Source organism: Ruditapes philippinarum, unplaced genomic scaffold, assembly GCF_026571515.1.
Source record: "Ruditapes philippinarum isolate M1 unplaced genomic scaffold, ASM2657151v2 ctg1575_1_1_1_1, whole genome shotgun sequence".
NCBI lineage: Eukaryota > Metazoa > Mollusca > Bivalvia > Venerida > Veneridae > Ruditapes > Ruditapes philippinarum.
The window spans coordinates 152,362-169,390 of record NW_026855093.1 but is presented as its reverse complement, the minus strand read 5'-3'; positions in this window follow the sequence as shown (position 1 = coordinate 169,390).

Genomic DNA, 17,029 nt, shown 5'->3' with positions numbered 1-17,029 from the left:
CTATCCAACTTTTACGCCAATTGAATGAATTTATCACTTTTCTTCTCTCATCGTGGGTTCTATTGCGAGATCTAGCGATAAACTCCGTCATACCGTTATTGACCGGTCTCTTGTAGATCCCGAAATTCTATCCAACACAAAAAAGAACGGTTGAAATAAAAATCCCATGTATATAATAGCATACATAATATTGAATTTTTATTTATTAATAAATACTTTTCTTTTGGATAGAATTTCGGGATTTACAAAGACCGGTCAATAACGATATGACGGAGTATATTGCTAGATCTGGAAATGAAACCGACGGTGGAAAAAAACTTGTATTACAATTCAATTTAAGTCCGTGGTTTTTGATATATTTTAATGTGCTTTATTGATTAAGTGTGTTTTTTTACGAATATTCCTTGTAAATGTAGCGGTGGGTTGGGGTTATTGTGTTACCTCCCTTCTGTGTTTTATAGTATATTTATGGGATTTTTTTAATCGTTTTATTTTTTTTTTTTGATCGAAATTCGGGTTCTTGTGGTCAGGGTCTTTCAAATAGAATGGTCTGGAAACACGCTTTGTAAACCCTTCTCGCTACAATTAAACATGTCTCGGTATAAATCAGTATAGTTTGCTATAAGCAAATTATGTAAGTGTTCAAGAAAAGGGTGAAAATAAAATACAAAAGCAAAAATGAAAATTTGAACGACATGATGTTATTTAAAAATCTTTAAACTTTTGAAAAATGGATAAATATTTCAGGAAATGATGTTTTTTAAAGCCATCTTTGTTTAAAAAAATAGCTTGTTTGTTCAGAATTTTTGGCGATAATCGGCGCCATTTTGAAAATGCACCAAATTAAACATCAAATATTTGCAAATAACATCGTGAAATATTGTAATACATGATACGATTTAATAACATCTTTTCTCTGTAAAATCAATTTCTATTTTGTCATTAAATAATGCATGCCTGTAAAAAATACTCTATTTTCAAATATGAGCAGTAGATTTTTACCTTGACACCAGGAACGAAAAATTTCTAATTTCATTGCAAATCTATAAAATTGCTACTTTTAAAGTAAAAACTGATTATATAATGTAGTCAGAGTAAGATTTTTGTATTGTTTTGATTGATTTAACAAAACATTATCTTATAATTTGAGTTTTGAATGCCATATCACAGTCGGTAGATAACCCAATCACGTGACTCAACCGAGACAACATTTTTCGTAAAATTGGTCTGTCTCCAGACCATTCTATTTGAAAGACCCTGCTGTGGTAAAATAAACACTCACCGCCAATTGGAGAGGTAATAAGCCATTTTATGTTTGTTTTCTTTTGTTTTAGCCTCCTGCGTACGATCAAACACATCTTTATTTATACGGACAATTTGTTGAGACTGTTCATATTTCTTCTTACTTTCTTTCTTTTTTCTTTTTTCACTTCATCTGTTTTTCGTTTTAGAGCCAGCTTCTTCATATTTGTTGTGGTTCCGGTTTTAGTTACGCATGCGCAAGATTCCGATTTAAATATTAAATCGGACTTAAATGCGTCTACTTTACTTATGGCAATAAATACGAGCAGTCGGTGAAAAAAATACGGATTTCTACTCAGCTTATTTTAAAAGAGCAAGTTATATATGTTACAGGGACGGATAAAAACGTTTCATACAGAAATAAGATTTACTACTTAATTTTTTTTAAAGAAAGCCGAACACGGCAAAATTGAAAATGTTGTAGAAAGTGTGATGGCAATAACGTTAAAATAACTGACCTCTTTTCGGATTACAAGCATTTTCCTTCTTCTGATCAGGTGTCTTCCTTATTGTTGCCCACAGCAATTTGCCATTTACAGCTATTTTACTAGCATAATGACGAAATAAGTTGTGTATTGCATTATTATTATCTGTGAATGATTATAACAATATTTCAGCTAAATCAACCTGCTTACTCGTTAAAGAAAAATCAACTATAAAATATGTTAATATGTCACAAGTTTTCTGTCATAATTATTTCTTTGATACACCTATATAAGATATCGCAAACGCTTTAAGGTATTATTTTCTCTATACTGTATAGGCATTGTGACGGAAAAAATGCACACAAAGAGGATATTGATTATTCTAGGCGTCCCTGTTCAAACATCCTTCTGGAATGAAATCAGATTTTGTAAAAAGGCAATAGCAACTTCTCGTGCCTTTTCATAAAAGCCGATCATTCCGATTGGTGTGAGGGTGTGTATTTATCAAAAAATAAATGTCGCGATATGTAAAATGAATAGCGGTGTGGAAAAATTTCGCAATGCAAACATATTCAAATGAAATGATCTTATCCGTCAATTAATCTTCGGTTTTTTTTTTATTATTTCACAGTGGGTTATTATGCACTGCTGTACCTATAAATAGAATGATGACTTTAACATCGTGAAAGGCCGAACATCTATTATAGAAGTAGTTTTTGTTTAACGAAATAGTCATTCGTGTCACGTTATGGTAATAAATAACGAACTGGAAAATTTTGCAGGAAATGAAATGCAAACATATTATGTTTTTCGTCCGGCTATTCATAAATATTATACAATTCTGGTTATTGAAAATGTTTATACGAATATCTGGTTAGCAGATGTCTACCAGATCATCATCACTTGTTGCAATTCTTAATTGGACGCCTTTTGATTCTTTGCATAAATTTTTTTCTTGTTTTTTTTTTCTTTTAACTGTATCGACGATTCGTCGTCTGTATAATATGACAATGGTGATAATTTAGAGCAGCTTGTCAAAAGAAAGACAAGAATAAAGACCAACAAGGTAAGAGCAACGTTAACAGGACGTAGTCCCCGACACACCCAAGTAGGGCACCCAAAAGACACCCACAAAAACCTGGAGTGGCCACAAGGGTAGCGAAAGAAGAGGGACACCCAATGTGTGAAACAATACATACAAAAACAGGCCCATACGGGAATTAAGAAAGATACATATAATTATATTGAAAAAATATGTTACTTAATTATATATTATATTATTTTATGCCAGCTCTTGGAGTTTCAATCAAATGTTTAAAATATACATATTACAGCGGCAATGTTTAGGGTACTGACCATTTCAGATAGATATTTAACAATTTGCGGCGAAAAGGTATCGGGGATATAGAAATCGTCTCCCTCCGTCTGTCCGTCCGTCCTTCCGTCCAACTTTTTTGTCCGGAGCATATCTCAAAAAGTATTTTAGGTATCAGCTTGAAACTTCATAGGTGGATAGATTATATTGAGAAGGAGTGCAGTGCACAAAAATGATAAATATATCCTGCATTATGTTTCAGTCATTGTCTTTGTTATTTATGAAATTTAATTTATGTCCAGAGCATAATTCAAAAAAACCTTTGAGATATCAAGATTAAACTTCATAGGCGGATAGATCTCACTCAGAGGGTGTGCAGTGCACAAGAAAAATGATAACTCCACCCTTCAATATTTCGTGCATTATTTTTCAGTTATTGCCCTTGTTATTTTTCATGCTTATGTTTTGTCCAAATAGTTAATTATTATACTCATCAGTACATTCTTTCAATGAGCAAACAATTCGTCGGGGGATGGCTATGTTAACATGGCCCTTATGAAATTAGACATATTCTACAAAAGGGCCAAGATGGCACTGAGTCGCTCACCAGAAACAACTTCTTTTCAGTGTTGAAAATTATTTTTCAAATGAACTTGCTGAAAGGCAAAATCTGGTAACAAAGTGATCTCTCGGAAGCATTAATCACAACAAAATTACAAGAGAATCGCAGATTCGATTTAGTTTAGTCTATACATGAGGGATAATAAATGCATGCAACATCCCTCACACACCCTAACACTGGTTTGAGCAATTCTCAACACATATAGTGCGGGCATCAATGATGCAGGAGGACCAGAAAAATATTACAACACTGAAGACTGATCAGCAAGATGAGGGTTGAATCTGGTTCATACAATTTTTTTATCAAATGTCATGTGTATACCTTTTTAACCTCAGTGACCTCATGATCAAACAACCCTTGCTTTTATTTTTTTATATTGTAAGAATAAAGCTACATGACTTGCAGTCCATTATTTCCTACATTTCTGCAAAAGATTTTTACGGTGATTTTTCATTTATTAAGTCATTTTTTGAGAAAATCCAATTTATTTCCTTAACTTTTGTTTTAATCATTTTAGATACACGCAACATTTTTCATGAAATAGAGATAAACAGGGGTGCGTTTCATAAAGAATCTTAGGACCGATTTTAGTCGTAAGTGCAAAACTGCGATAAAAATGCGTTTCAAGAAAAAACCTAAGTGCAATTTTAAAACTAAAATTATGACTATTCCTGTGGGTGCCTCAGGGTACTCCTAAGTTTGTCTTAAGTCATAAGTACAAAAACTAGTGCTGATACAAACATGGCGAATGTTTGATATAGAATTATATACGTAAAAGGGGGAGGGCATAAGTTAAAAAAGATAATTAGGACCGGTAACATTCAATAATTTTTTGTAAATTTTATTATTATGCTGATTTAATATGGATTTTGATAAGTTTAAGTTATGTGTGTATGATTTTAATACTTTTAAGGTAGATATATATAATATTTGTGAAATAAACATGTTCATTTGTGCTAACCAGTGTAATGATAAATTTTATAAGTGAAAGAAAATTCATAACATTTACAGTATATGACTGACATTGTGACGAATCAATATGAATTAGTTTGGCATATGTTTTATTTTCATGATTCGGTATTCTTTTTAGTTTGTATGCTTCATATTATTCCCCTTTAAACGGATAAGGCGGTCAAGTGCATTATTACACGATATATGCAAAGCATAAAAAAGGGAATGATAACGCATCATATGAAGTCAGATATGACGTCAAAAAACCAAATGACGTCACAAAAATAACTTCAATAGATAATAGAATTCAAATGTTTTTAATTGATTAAATAAATGGAAATAGATATTATTTTCTTATGTTAAAATAAAATAGATCATAGTTAATCATTCATGACAAATGTTTTGTAATAAATTACTTAAGGGCTACAAACCTTAGTTATTACATTCCTGCACATTTAAACTCAGAATGCGCAACATTATCCAACAACAATTCACTAAAATTTTAGATTTATTTACTAAATAGTTGTAGTTTTTTTTTTCGTTTGAGTAAAATACGAAACATAATTTCAAGAATTATGTCTGCCATATGTATTTTAAGAATAATTTTAAAAGAAAAAAAAACAAATTATAAGTCCCATTATATCTACATTATAACATTAATGATATGAAGTAAGACAATAGATAAGAAATATTAATAAAAAATGTCAATTATACACCATTAATATCATTTACCAGTGTCTGCTTAATCATCTTCCAGTCTACACTTACTTATTGCAGGATAAGACACAAGTGATTATTTTTATCTCCATTAGGAAGATTTTGTCTTAAGAGTAAAGATAAGACCATTCCTAAGTACAAAAGTTAGGACAGATTCTTAAAACGCTCCTAATTGCAATCTTATTCCTGTCCTAGCTTTATTCTTTTGTTTTAGACTTACGATTCTTTATGAAACGCACCCGAAGCCTTAAAGAAATCCAAGCACGACTTAATTAAAAAAGCTCGGATTTATTCAGCCTGTTCATGGGTAATAGTGTAGTGGTTATTGATTGCGAGCTACAGTCTACGGTCCCTAGAACCGGCTTACACATTAAACATGAAATGAAACAACAAAATTTTGAAACATCCGCTGATGTCTTCATGCCATTTAATACTACAAAATTTGTTGCATTGTTGAAGGCAATGTTTCCATTGATAAAGGGTATAAATTATCAGCAAAGATAAGATTGTAACACAATCCGGCTAGGTATTTTCTCTCTCCAGATCATGTTACTTTGTAGTGTGTTTCAATTCAATTCTTTCGATTTCTTCTGTCTTGCTTCGTCGGGCCGTTTTAGGTGATTTTCATGTTGCTCTGTCTTACTTTAAGACATTGAGTACTTTTGTTATGGCCATTGCGTTTTCTTTTGTATGTTTCTACATGAGCATTTCGATGTTTTACTTATTTCATTTTTTGTAACCATGACAACTATTAGAATTTACTTGGCGGGGATTCATTTCCTTTACACTGTCTCGTTTATAGGAACATGGTGGGGCTAAGAGTGAGGTTTGGTGAACCATTAACCGGTTTAAACTCTCCAGCAGTATTTATGCTGGCAGCGCCCCTTTGTGTTCCTCAGATGTTTGTATATGTTGATTTATACTGTTTTGGTGATGTTTTGTGTCCCTTGTTGTTTTGTGTCCCTTGTTGTTTTCTCATCTACGGTAAGTATCTACCCCCTTGCCCCTAGTTTTATTTATTCTATTTATTTCCCCCCTCCCCTCCCCGGGTCTCATGTCCCCTTCCCTTGTGCCTTTTGACTTAATGGGCTGAATATTCAATCATTTATTTGTTTTCTTTTAGTTCCTTATCAGTTACTAATTATTTATCCTTAGGTAGTGGTTTGCCTGCCCGTGCTCTGCCTTGTGCTCTTTCCTGTTTTCCTTTGGGGTCCTCCTGGGCTCCTTGCCGCTGGCTCTTGTTGCTGGTTTGGGTGGGGGCTGCGTTCATTGAACACCGCCTTTCCTTGATGATCTTGTTTATCATATTTCAATACTTTTCAAGTTCTTCTCTATACAAGTATAATTATGTATCATTGAACAAGAGTGCCAAGCTGGCCCTAGATCGCTGACCTTACCCATCGAACTCATCCGAGCAATTACCTTGACAAGCATCCTGACCAAGTTTCATGATAGTTGAGTCATATTTGAGCAATGTGACCTAGTTTTGACCCAAGGTGACCCATATTCGAACTTGATCTAGATATACTCGTAACAACCTTTCAGACCAATGTCAAGGATATTTTACTCAAAACGTTAGCCACTAGGGTGTTAACAAGGTTTGCTGTGTCGCCTTTGACAGGCATTATAAAGGTGTTACTTTAGTCGGCGGCGGCGTTGTAGGCGTCAACATCCCCTAAGTCTTGTCCGCAACACAGCTCAGTCAAAATAAGTCTGATTGACTCCAAACTTGGTATGAATGCTTCTTTTAATAACCCAAAGTGCAGTGCAAAAGAACCAGTACTCTTCACTTCCTAATATTTGAGTTATTGCTCTTTGTTACTTTTCATACTTAAATTTTGTCTGGGCCATTTCTCATAAATATCAAAACTATGGACTTGAAACTTCATAGGATGATAGATCTCATTAAGAAAAATGCATTGCACAAAAATCGGTACTGCATTTCTTCTTTTTTTTGAGTTATTGCCCTTTGTTAATTTTCATACTTTATTTTTGTCCGGGCCATTTCTCCTAAACTATAAAAGTTTAATAGATCTCATTGAGATGAAGTGAAGTGCACGAAAACTTGTACTCCTTGATTTTAGAGTTATTGCCCTTTGTAGATTTTCTTACACTATTTTCATCACGGCCATTTCACCTAAACTTTCAAAGCTATGGACATGAATCTTCATAGGATGATAGATCTCATTAAGAAGAAGGGCAGTGCACAAGAACTGATGCAAGGTTTTGTCATTTAGCTGTGTTTATAAATAACATATATTTAAGAAGAAAATGCCTAAGTGACAACTACACTGTTCTCAAGGCGACACATCCGACTCGCGGAGTTCTATTATACTTAAAGCTCATGTGACCTAGGTTTTCATCCGCACTGTTGTACAGCGTCCACCGGATATAGCCCCTAAAAACACCGAATACGAAAGAAGAAAGCTGCACACCGAGTACACCTAAGGTAATGTTTTAACTTATTTCTTCATCATAACTTCATTGATTTTTCCAAACTAAACAATTTTGTGAAGCTAAATGGTTCTTGTTTAAAGGCAATATTTGCTTTTGTCTGCATATCGAATACTTTTTGTTAACTTGGCGATAACATGTAGCGTATTTGTTGACGTGTGCGATCGATGTTGATATTTACCACTTAATCAAGTCCAAAACGCATTTACTGTATAAAAATTCTCCGTTAATCACAAACTATAGTCATCTCTTTACTTATATTTGAGTTTTTACCCTTCAACTCGAGATGCTTTTAACAAAATTTTCGAAAAACGACCTTGCCTTGTATACAGAGTCTAGCAAAGAAAACAAATTTAAGTGAACGGGGTGTAGTAGTTTAATGTACAGGGTTTGGTAGATGTGTACGGTGTCTAGCAGTCAAATATTTTTAAAGTATAGTCTTTTATATTATATTTAATTGAAAATAATCTCATTTCATATTAAACATGGATAGATTAGAGGATGATACAGATGTATTTGGTAAATAATTTAATTTTTTAGTGTTTTTGAGCCTCACAGTATAGCTGCGTTTAATTTTTATTGCCATGCCATCAGCTGAATAGTGTCTGTCGGTATTTATAAGACATGTTGAGGAGTCTTCTGACCAACTCGCTGAATGGAAATGGTCCGAATTGGGATTTATATATATATACATGTATAACTAGCCTACACATAAGACATGAGGTTGATAATTGATCAGACAATTAAAAGATTATGCACGAGTGTCATTTTCTACAAAACGGCATTAGCACTGTCTTCTATAAAACAGTTTTAGCCGCCTTATATAAGCTATTAATCGAATCAAAAGATATCGGTAATAATATGCCTATATTATAATAATAATAATAATAATAATATAATAGACTCTTTAAATGTTTCATATCACTCTGCACACTCTGAACATTGGTATGGCATTGTTGAACTGAAAACATAAAATACCAGTATTATCATCATCGTCATCATTATCATTGAATAGTCATCATTATCATTATAATTTTTAGAAAAAGCAGCAACATAAGCGGCACCATTGTATTTATTAAACAATATCGAAATCACAAGTGAGGTCACCCGAGTTTGACTGCAAAAAAAATATGAAAGACTTTATAGCCACAAAAGATAAATCTATTGATTAACCTAATCAAGGCGGATTTTTACCTAAGCTCATTAACATATTGTTTGTTTTTCAATGAAGTCTTAAGACCAGTGAAATAATAACCCAATATAACAAGTTTAGATCAAGCATAACCCAAACATGGTTTGAAATTGTTTAGGACAAATTATAGAATTTGCTGTACATAATGTTCTACCACTATGGAATGAAATTGTGGTCTTTTGAGTTTTACGATTTCCCTATTAACTTTTAGTCACGAATAAAAAGTGGTATAGCAGGACGAAAACTGTTTACTGCAATTAATATCCATGTTGCGTAACATGTTTACAATTTCAACATTTTCATCTTTTATAAAATTAATATCATTCACTTCACAATCCCTGCTCCCGACATTAATCGTTATTTCTTCATCAGTGTACGTGTATATGCTCTTGTACTGAATTTATTTTGCAGAAAATGACATTCGTTTTCCTACTACACCCCGTACAATCGCTAACAGTTTGCCATCTACACCCCGTACACATCCGTGCTAGACTCTGTACACAAGGCAAGGTCGTTTTTCGCAAATTTTGTTAAAAGCAGCCCAAGTTGAAGGGTGAAAACTCAAATATAATTAGAGGGATGGCTATAGTTTGTATTAACGGTGGAATTCGATACAGCAAATGCGTTTTGGGCTGGTTTTAGTGGTTAATATCAACATCGTTCGCAAAAGTCAACAAATACGCTACAATTCATCACCAATTTAACAAAAAGTATATAATTTGCAGACAAAAGCAAATATTGCTCTAAAACAAGAACCATTTAGCTTCACTAAATTGTTTAGTTTGGAAAAATCAATGAAGTTATGATGAAGAAATAAGTTAAAACATTATCTTGGGTGTACTCAGTGTGAAGCTTTCTACTTTCGTTTTCGTTGGTTTTAGGAGCTATATCCGGTGGACGCTGTACAACAGTGATCCGAAGTGTACGAAGTCCTTTGAGCAATTACTTAGACAAGCATCCTGACACAGTTTGATGATGATTGAGACAAAAATGTGACCACTAGTGTGTTAACAAGGTTTTTTTTTCCATATTTTGGCTGTATGACCTAGTTTTTCATCCGCAATGACCCTTGTTCGAAGCCGTCCGAGTAATTACATAGACAAGCCTCCCGACCAATTTAAATCATGATTGAGTCAATCATGTGACCACTAGAGTGTTTACAAGGTTTTTCCATATTTGGGTGATGTGACCTAGTTTTTGATCCCAGGTTAACCATATTCATTATTGATATAAAAGCCATCAGAACAGTTTTCAGGATATTTGGATCAGAACAGTAGCAACTAGAGTGTTAACAAGTTTTTTTCTTTTTTAAGCACATGTGACCTTGTTGTTAATCCGAAATGTTCGAACTCATCTAAGCAATAACTTAGACAAGCATCCTGACCAAGTGTGATGACAATTGAGAGAAAATGTGACCACCAGTGTGTTCACAAGGTTTTCCATATCTGGGTTGTGTGACCTAGTTTTTGACCCAAGGTGACACATATTCGTACTTAACTTAGAAATCATCAAAACAAAGTTTCAGACCAATTTCAAGGATATTTGGATCAACAGTAGCCAATAGAGTGTTTACAAGATTTTATTATTTTTAGCTCCTGTGACCTATTTGTTCATCCGAGATGATTCATGTTCGAACTTATCCGAGCATTTCCCTAGACATGCATCCTGATGATTGATTTAAAAAATGTGACAACTTGAGTGTTGACAAGGTTTTTCCATATTTTGGCGGTGTGACCTAGTTATTAAACCCAAGTGACCCATATTCAAGTTTGACCCAGAAATCATAAAAACAATCGTTCAGACCAATTTCCAGGATATTTGGCTCAAAACAGTAGCCACTAGAATGTGAACAAGATTTTTCTATTTTTAGCTTCTGTGACCTAGTTTTTTATCATCCCAGATAACCCATGTTCGTAATTCTCCTGGCAATTACCATGACAAGCATCCTGACAATGATGATTGATGCAAAAATGTGGCGCCAGAGTATAAACAAACAAATGTGGACGGAAGACGGACATTCAACGAACTTAACTTCTCATCTTAAGCAAGCTCAGATGAGCTTTAAAAGCAATTGAAATTTTACGCACTCGTAAAATGTCTGTGAAGGAAGTTGACGCTCTGCATTGCATACACAAAGAGTGCGGAATAAAATTCTACCTTTAGGAATGTCTAATGTTATCTGCTCAGTTGTGAAAATTGAAATAAAAGTTAAAGCGTTACGACACGTATTTTTCATAATGTCGTTACTACTTCTCGTTTTATACTGTGACAGGTAAGATACGCTTAGGTTACTAACAATAATGCATATATTATAAATGTATAGACGGTGCTGACACGCTCGGAATGTTTTTATCGTAATGTCTTGGACATTAAATTTATTAATATTCCGATTAAAGGATATGTAATTTCTATACATTCAAGCATGGGCACGGACAGTAGATCCTTAAATTTAAGCAAGAACATACTGATCAGGCATACAAATCATCAGAACCATTGCCGAATATAATCAAACTTAACGCAAACGCGAGGCCTCGCTTTACTATTAATATCTACCAGTTTCTTTTTGCCATGCCAGTTGTTTTGTTGTTGTTGTTTTTTGCAAATTCAAGCCCACATTTTTACACACGTAAAACACTTAAATTTTCAAAAATTGTTACAGTATTCTAACCATACGTTTAACGGTATGAATTTCTTTTTTTCTATCGTTTCTATTTTATTTCTGTAGAAATACATGCAAAGTTTGCATGGCAATGTGAGCATGTTTCCCATATAGATAATTATTCTGAAAGTATGTTATAAAATAATAATATAACAAATGTGAGCTCTTGAGTTTAAACACTTTTTCATTTGAACTGATTACTTATATAAATCCTTGATATTATTAACCTCTCCCGAAACACAAAATGCCAAAGATATTGTGGCAAAAATATTTATCAAAACATTTTTGCATTTACTTTTTGTTTTCAGTTAGAAAATCATATTTCTCAGTAACAAATATTGATAGACGACACCGTGCTACTGACTAGGTTAGTTGTACAGTAGACAATGCAAAGAAGCAACTCAAATATTGACACTTTTGTTTGTCTATATTCTTTTTTACAATAAAAATGCCACCATAATGAATTAATTCTACACATTAAAACAAACTAGACCAGTTTAAACAGTTTTCTAAAAAAAATATTTAATTAAGGTTATCAATTTTGCATAATTATTACTGTTATTTATTAAGCAATAGTCCAGCTCAGTCAAGCTTCTTTGTCTTTGAAAAAACAAAAATAATAATTAAAATATGAAACACGGATCTATCTTACGAGGAGTGATAAAAAATTTCTTGACCCGATGCACGTCGGTAGTCAAAGAACCAAACTAATGGTCTATTGTGTCACTTAAATCGCCCTCTACATCAATGCACTTTGCCCACCTGTGCTCCAACTTGTTTAACCCTTCAAAACAGAACTCTCTTATTAGATTTCAAAGAACTCATTGACCTTCATTGCTTCCAAAACGCATACCATGAAGCTTTGGTTTCAGTTTTGGAAACAGGTATAAGTCAGAGGTGGCCAAGTCCGGAGAATATGGGGGATGGGAAAGAGTTTCAAAGCCGCAGTCTGTTCCGGCAGACATCTCAACTTGGGAAGTGTAAGCTGGCGCATTGATATGCAGGAGCAGAACGCCTTGAGTCAGTTTGCTCCTCCTTTTACGCGCGATTTCTTGACACGACGTTTCTATTCGTCTGCATAGTATAAATCGTTTTTGGAACATCCTTGCTCAACCATCTTCCATGTTGATGGCACCCACTTGAATTTCTTTGGAGGGATTGAGCCAGGGTGCTTCCACTGCATTTTCTTTTTTTGCATTCTGGATCGAAGTTATGGACCCATGTTTCATCCTGAGTTACGATCCGGTAGATAAAAATCATTCATTCTTGTAGTGGGACAAGCGATATCTTGAAATGTCAAACTTGGTCCGTTTCTGGTCGTCAGTCAACTGTTTGGCGACATATCTAGCGGAAACCTTTGACATGCCATAGACAACAGTCAGAATTGCATGGACTATACCAAAGCTTATACCGATATCCCTAGAAATGCTTGGAATGTCTCGCCTTTTGTCGCATATAAGCAGGTCATGCACAGCTATGGCAGTTCTTCGTTGGTGGCCTCTTTTGGCCGCTCAGGCCGCTCATCATCTTCAATGCTCTCCCTGTCCATCTAAAAAACAGCAGCCTTTTTTCAAAGTGCTATAGAAAGGGGACTCCTTCCCAAGTGTATCCATGAAGTCTTCATGGATTATTTTGGGAACATCCCTTTCTTAGAGAGGTACTCTGATTTTAATTTTCTCCAGACGGTCTAAATGATACACCCCTCTAAAAGGTCATTGTGTGTTTTATGTTACTTTGTCTGTGTAAAACGTGTTTAATTCGGTCAGTAATCTTCAATAAGATATCGGTTTCGATGTATCGTGTGTAAATGTCAGTGTAGTGGCTAGAGGTATATCGGGCCGAGATTATGTATTAATTATTGTATTATGTTGTAAAATATATTGAAAATTTATAGATATTGGTTGTATTAACGATAAAATTTTATAAAAAATGAAAATTATTAAAAGACATTATTTTTCAATAGATTATCGGTACTGTTACAGCGATGAAAATACCACGTATTGTAATTAAAACATCCACAATTGTGTTCCTACGGCGGTTATCATGGAACCTACGATGTGACCTTCTAGGTCAGTGATATATGCAAAGGTCCAATGAAAAACATCTTTTTCCATCTCTGTCCTATAACTTATTGACAATTCAAAGGTTTTAAAATTACGTGGCACACATGATCCTCGTCATTATAAAATCTGCAGAGCACAACATCTACGTTGCCAACCAAAGGTAAAGATTATATGTTCTCTAAAACTTTATGACCTTATGGAAGATTTTAAATTACTTAAGACTGTGTGCTTATGATACTCATGACACAACAGGAAGGTCATTGTTGATTAAAGGTCTAAAATACCCAAACATGTTCACAACTGTAGTTGATTTAGCTGCCCTTCAAAAATCCTGGTCAGTAAATTTAATAACATAGCAAACAAAGTGTTCAACATATGAAGAAATGAAGAAGACTTGCATTATGTCCAGACTGCGATGTAACCATGTATCAATTTTCATTATAATTTCTCAAGTAGTTTTTGTCTTATCACAGGATCAAGTTTTGACTGACAATCTGACTGAGGGTAAATCTAAATTCCCCTCCGGTAAAACGGTAGGGGACAAATGAAAGTGATTCAATGAAAAAACAAAGTTAAAAAAAAATGAAAATTAACTAGATTTATTATAAAGTTGTTATATACACTTTCAATCTTTAATTTACCTTCAGCATCTAATTTCTCTCCATGTTGTCCTTGCTCCCCTGTACTATTTACAGAGCCATTTGATCCTTTGTACACCTCATCAGACATTTGTCTTTCTTGAGATTTAGGGTCTGTAAATGAAATAAATTATCTTTCAGTACACTAAGAGGTATCATTGTTTTTGGAAAGCACATAAACTATTATTCAAATCAAAAGATATCAATCATATTTTATCATATTTCATACAATATTTTCTCTTGAAGTATCGATTAAATCAATATTAAAGTTGCAATAATTAAAGAAACAACTTTTTTGTTTGCATTTTCGAAAGATATGTAACAATCTGGAATAACACTGCTCAGAGATTAATATATCGAGGGTTCAAAGGTAAAAGGTTATAACTGCCATTTTTGCTGAAATCGACTTTTTATGATTTTTATAATGTTCTTTTTTTCCTTTATTTTTGGCGAAAATATTATATGTGCTTTCCAAAAACAATAAACCTCTTAGTTTACGGAAAGTAATAACTTCTTTTCTACAATTTATGTAGGGATAAAAGGTTCTAAGTATGCTTATTACCTGTTTTACTTGATGTTCCACATGTTGTGAAGAATCTGTAGTGGAAAAAGGTTATAACTGATTTTATCACCTTTTTCCGCTGACAGAATACAGCATTCATACAGTTCACAGGCACTATCTGTTATCTCTTTTCCCAAGAAATTTATCTTGAATGTATATTTGAATGCAGTGAGATTATAACCGAAGACAGAAAATATTCAGTACATACTGGTCAATGGGTGATAACAAAAGTCAGAGGCTATTTATTTGTTTCCATGTTGCAAACAAAGAACCAGAGAAGGTATCTAAACAGAGAAGAAAACAAAGAACTATTTCAAATTCGATTTTCTTCACAGTTGGTGACAAAATGGTAAGAGTGTGCAATGACTTCTTCTAAAAACTCTCGATGTCGGTTCCATAAACAGTTGCAAACGCAGTTAAGCACAAAGTAGCAGGGCTATATGTTGGAAATGACAAGAAAGGGAAAGCTGTGCCTGGAAATAAAACAAAGAAATATCACAGATCATTTGTAAAGAAACACATCGAAAGCTTTCCGACTTTTGAATCACACTAAACACGGAAAAACTTCAACAGGAAGTATCTAACGTGAGATTTAAGTATAAGACAAATGTACTCACTGTATGTAGAAAAATGCAAAGGACAAAATAGAAGGTGTGTTTCAGAGGCTGTGTACAAAAACATTTTCTGTACAGAATATAACTTGTTTTTCTTCCATCCTAAGAAAGATCAATGTCCACTCTGCAATCTGTATGACACTTTGAGAATAGAAGATATACTTGATGAGGCAACAAAAGCAAAATATCAGACACACCAAGAAAAAAATCAAAGCACAAAAGGCGCTGAATTTGTTTGGGTCTCAGAATGTCAGAAAGGTGAAGGTTGTGAGATAATAAAACAATTTGTTTTTGTATAGTGCCACCAATGCTTTCCAGCGTTTTAATTTTAGTAGCTTGGCTATAAAACAAATTGCAACACTGATATTCGATCCAATGTTTATTTGACTTATACAATTTGAAAAAAAATGAGTTACCTTAACTGTGATTTGAACTCCAGACCTATCGCTTCCTGAGCGAGCGCGCAAACCCCTCGGCCACGGTGAATGTACATGTTAACGGTCTGAAGAAAACCATATTATTCTACGCTAACTGTTGTTTAACACTTGTGTAAATAATTTTGGCGCTTACTATAAGCATGTATATCTATAAAGAATAAACAATATTAGGAATCTTCGACCATTCGGAAATAATTTTGCTTGAAAATTAATCCGCCTGCCATGTGACCATATTTACGTAGTGATCTCCCCTAATTGTTTCGGCCTAAGTGTTACATATAAAGGGAAGTAACCGCTTCAAAAAAGCGGACTACTTTCGGCACTTGCAATCAACAGCATTAGAGTCTGAAATTTTGCTTCCATTATTTGTTTGGTCTGACGACCGAAACAAATAAAAACAATGCTAGAATGGAAAAATCAGCCGAGAAAGAACGGGCAGAGAAAGATCAAAAGTTTTCTGTGTCGGCATTTGATATCCAGGCTGTATCGCCAACACCATGCAGTTTAATTGGTGAACATTATTACAAAAGAAAACTGTGTTGTTACAATTTTTCATTCTATGAACTGGGAAATGGTAACGGGACTTGTTATCTTTGGGATGAGACACAGGGGAAACGAGGCTCGTGCGAAGTAGGAACTTGTGTGTACTTGTATGTTACTTTTTATGCAAGTAAGACATCTGTTATTGAAGAAGTGACATTATATAGTGATACATGTGGGGACAGAGTGGCAATCAGTCTGTTGCAAGTTACTTAGTTCACTGTGTCCAGTATATTCCTCACATCAAGTGTATAACCACAATTTACACGAAAGTTTTCATTCAGAAATGAAATGTGATTCCATACATACATCTTTCGATCATGCAAAAAGCTTCACAAAAGTAGATGTTCCATCTCAGTGGGAAACAGTTATATCATAAGCACGCATGAAGCAACCATGTTTTGTCGTTCTAATAACGTACACTGACATACTAGATTACAAGTTGTACAAAGAACAAAACTTTGACTCAATGACAATTTATGTTGATGGAAAACGTTTTAATTGGCTGAATGTAAAATTGATTCAAGTTCGTTAAGAC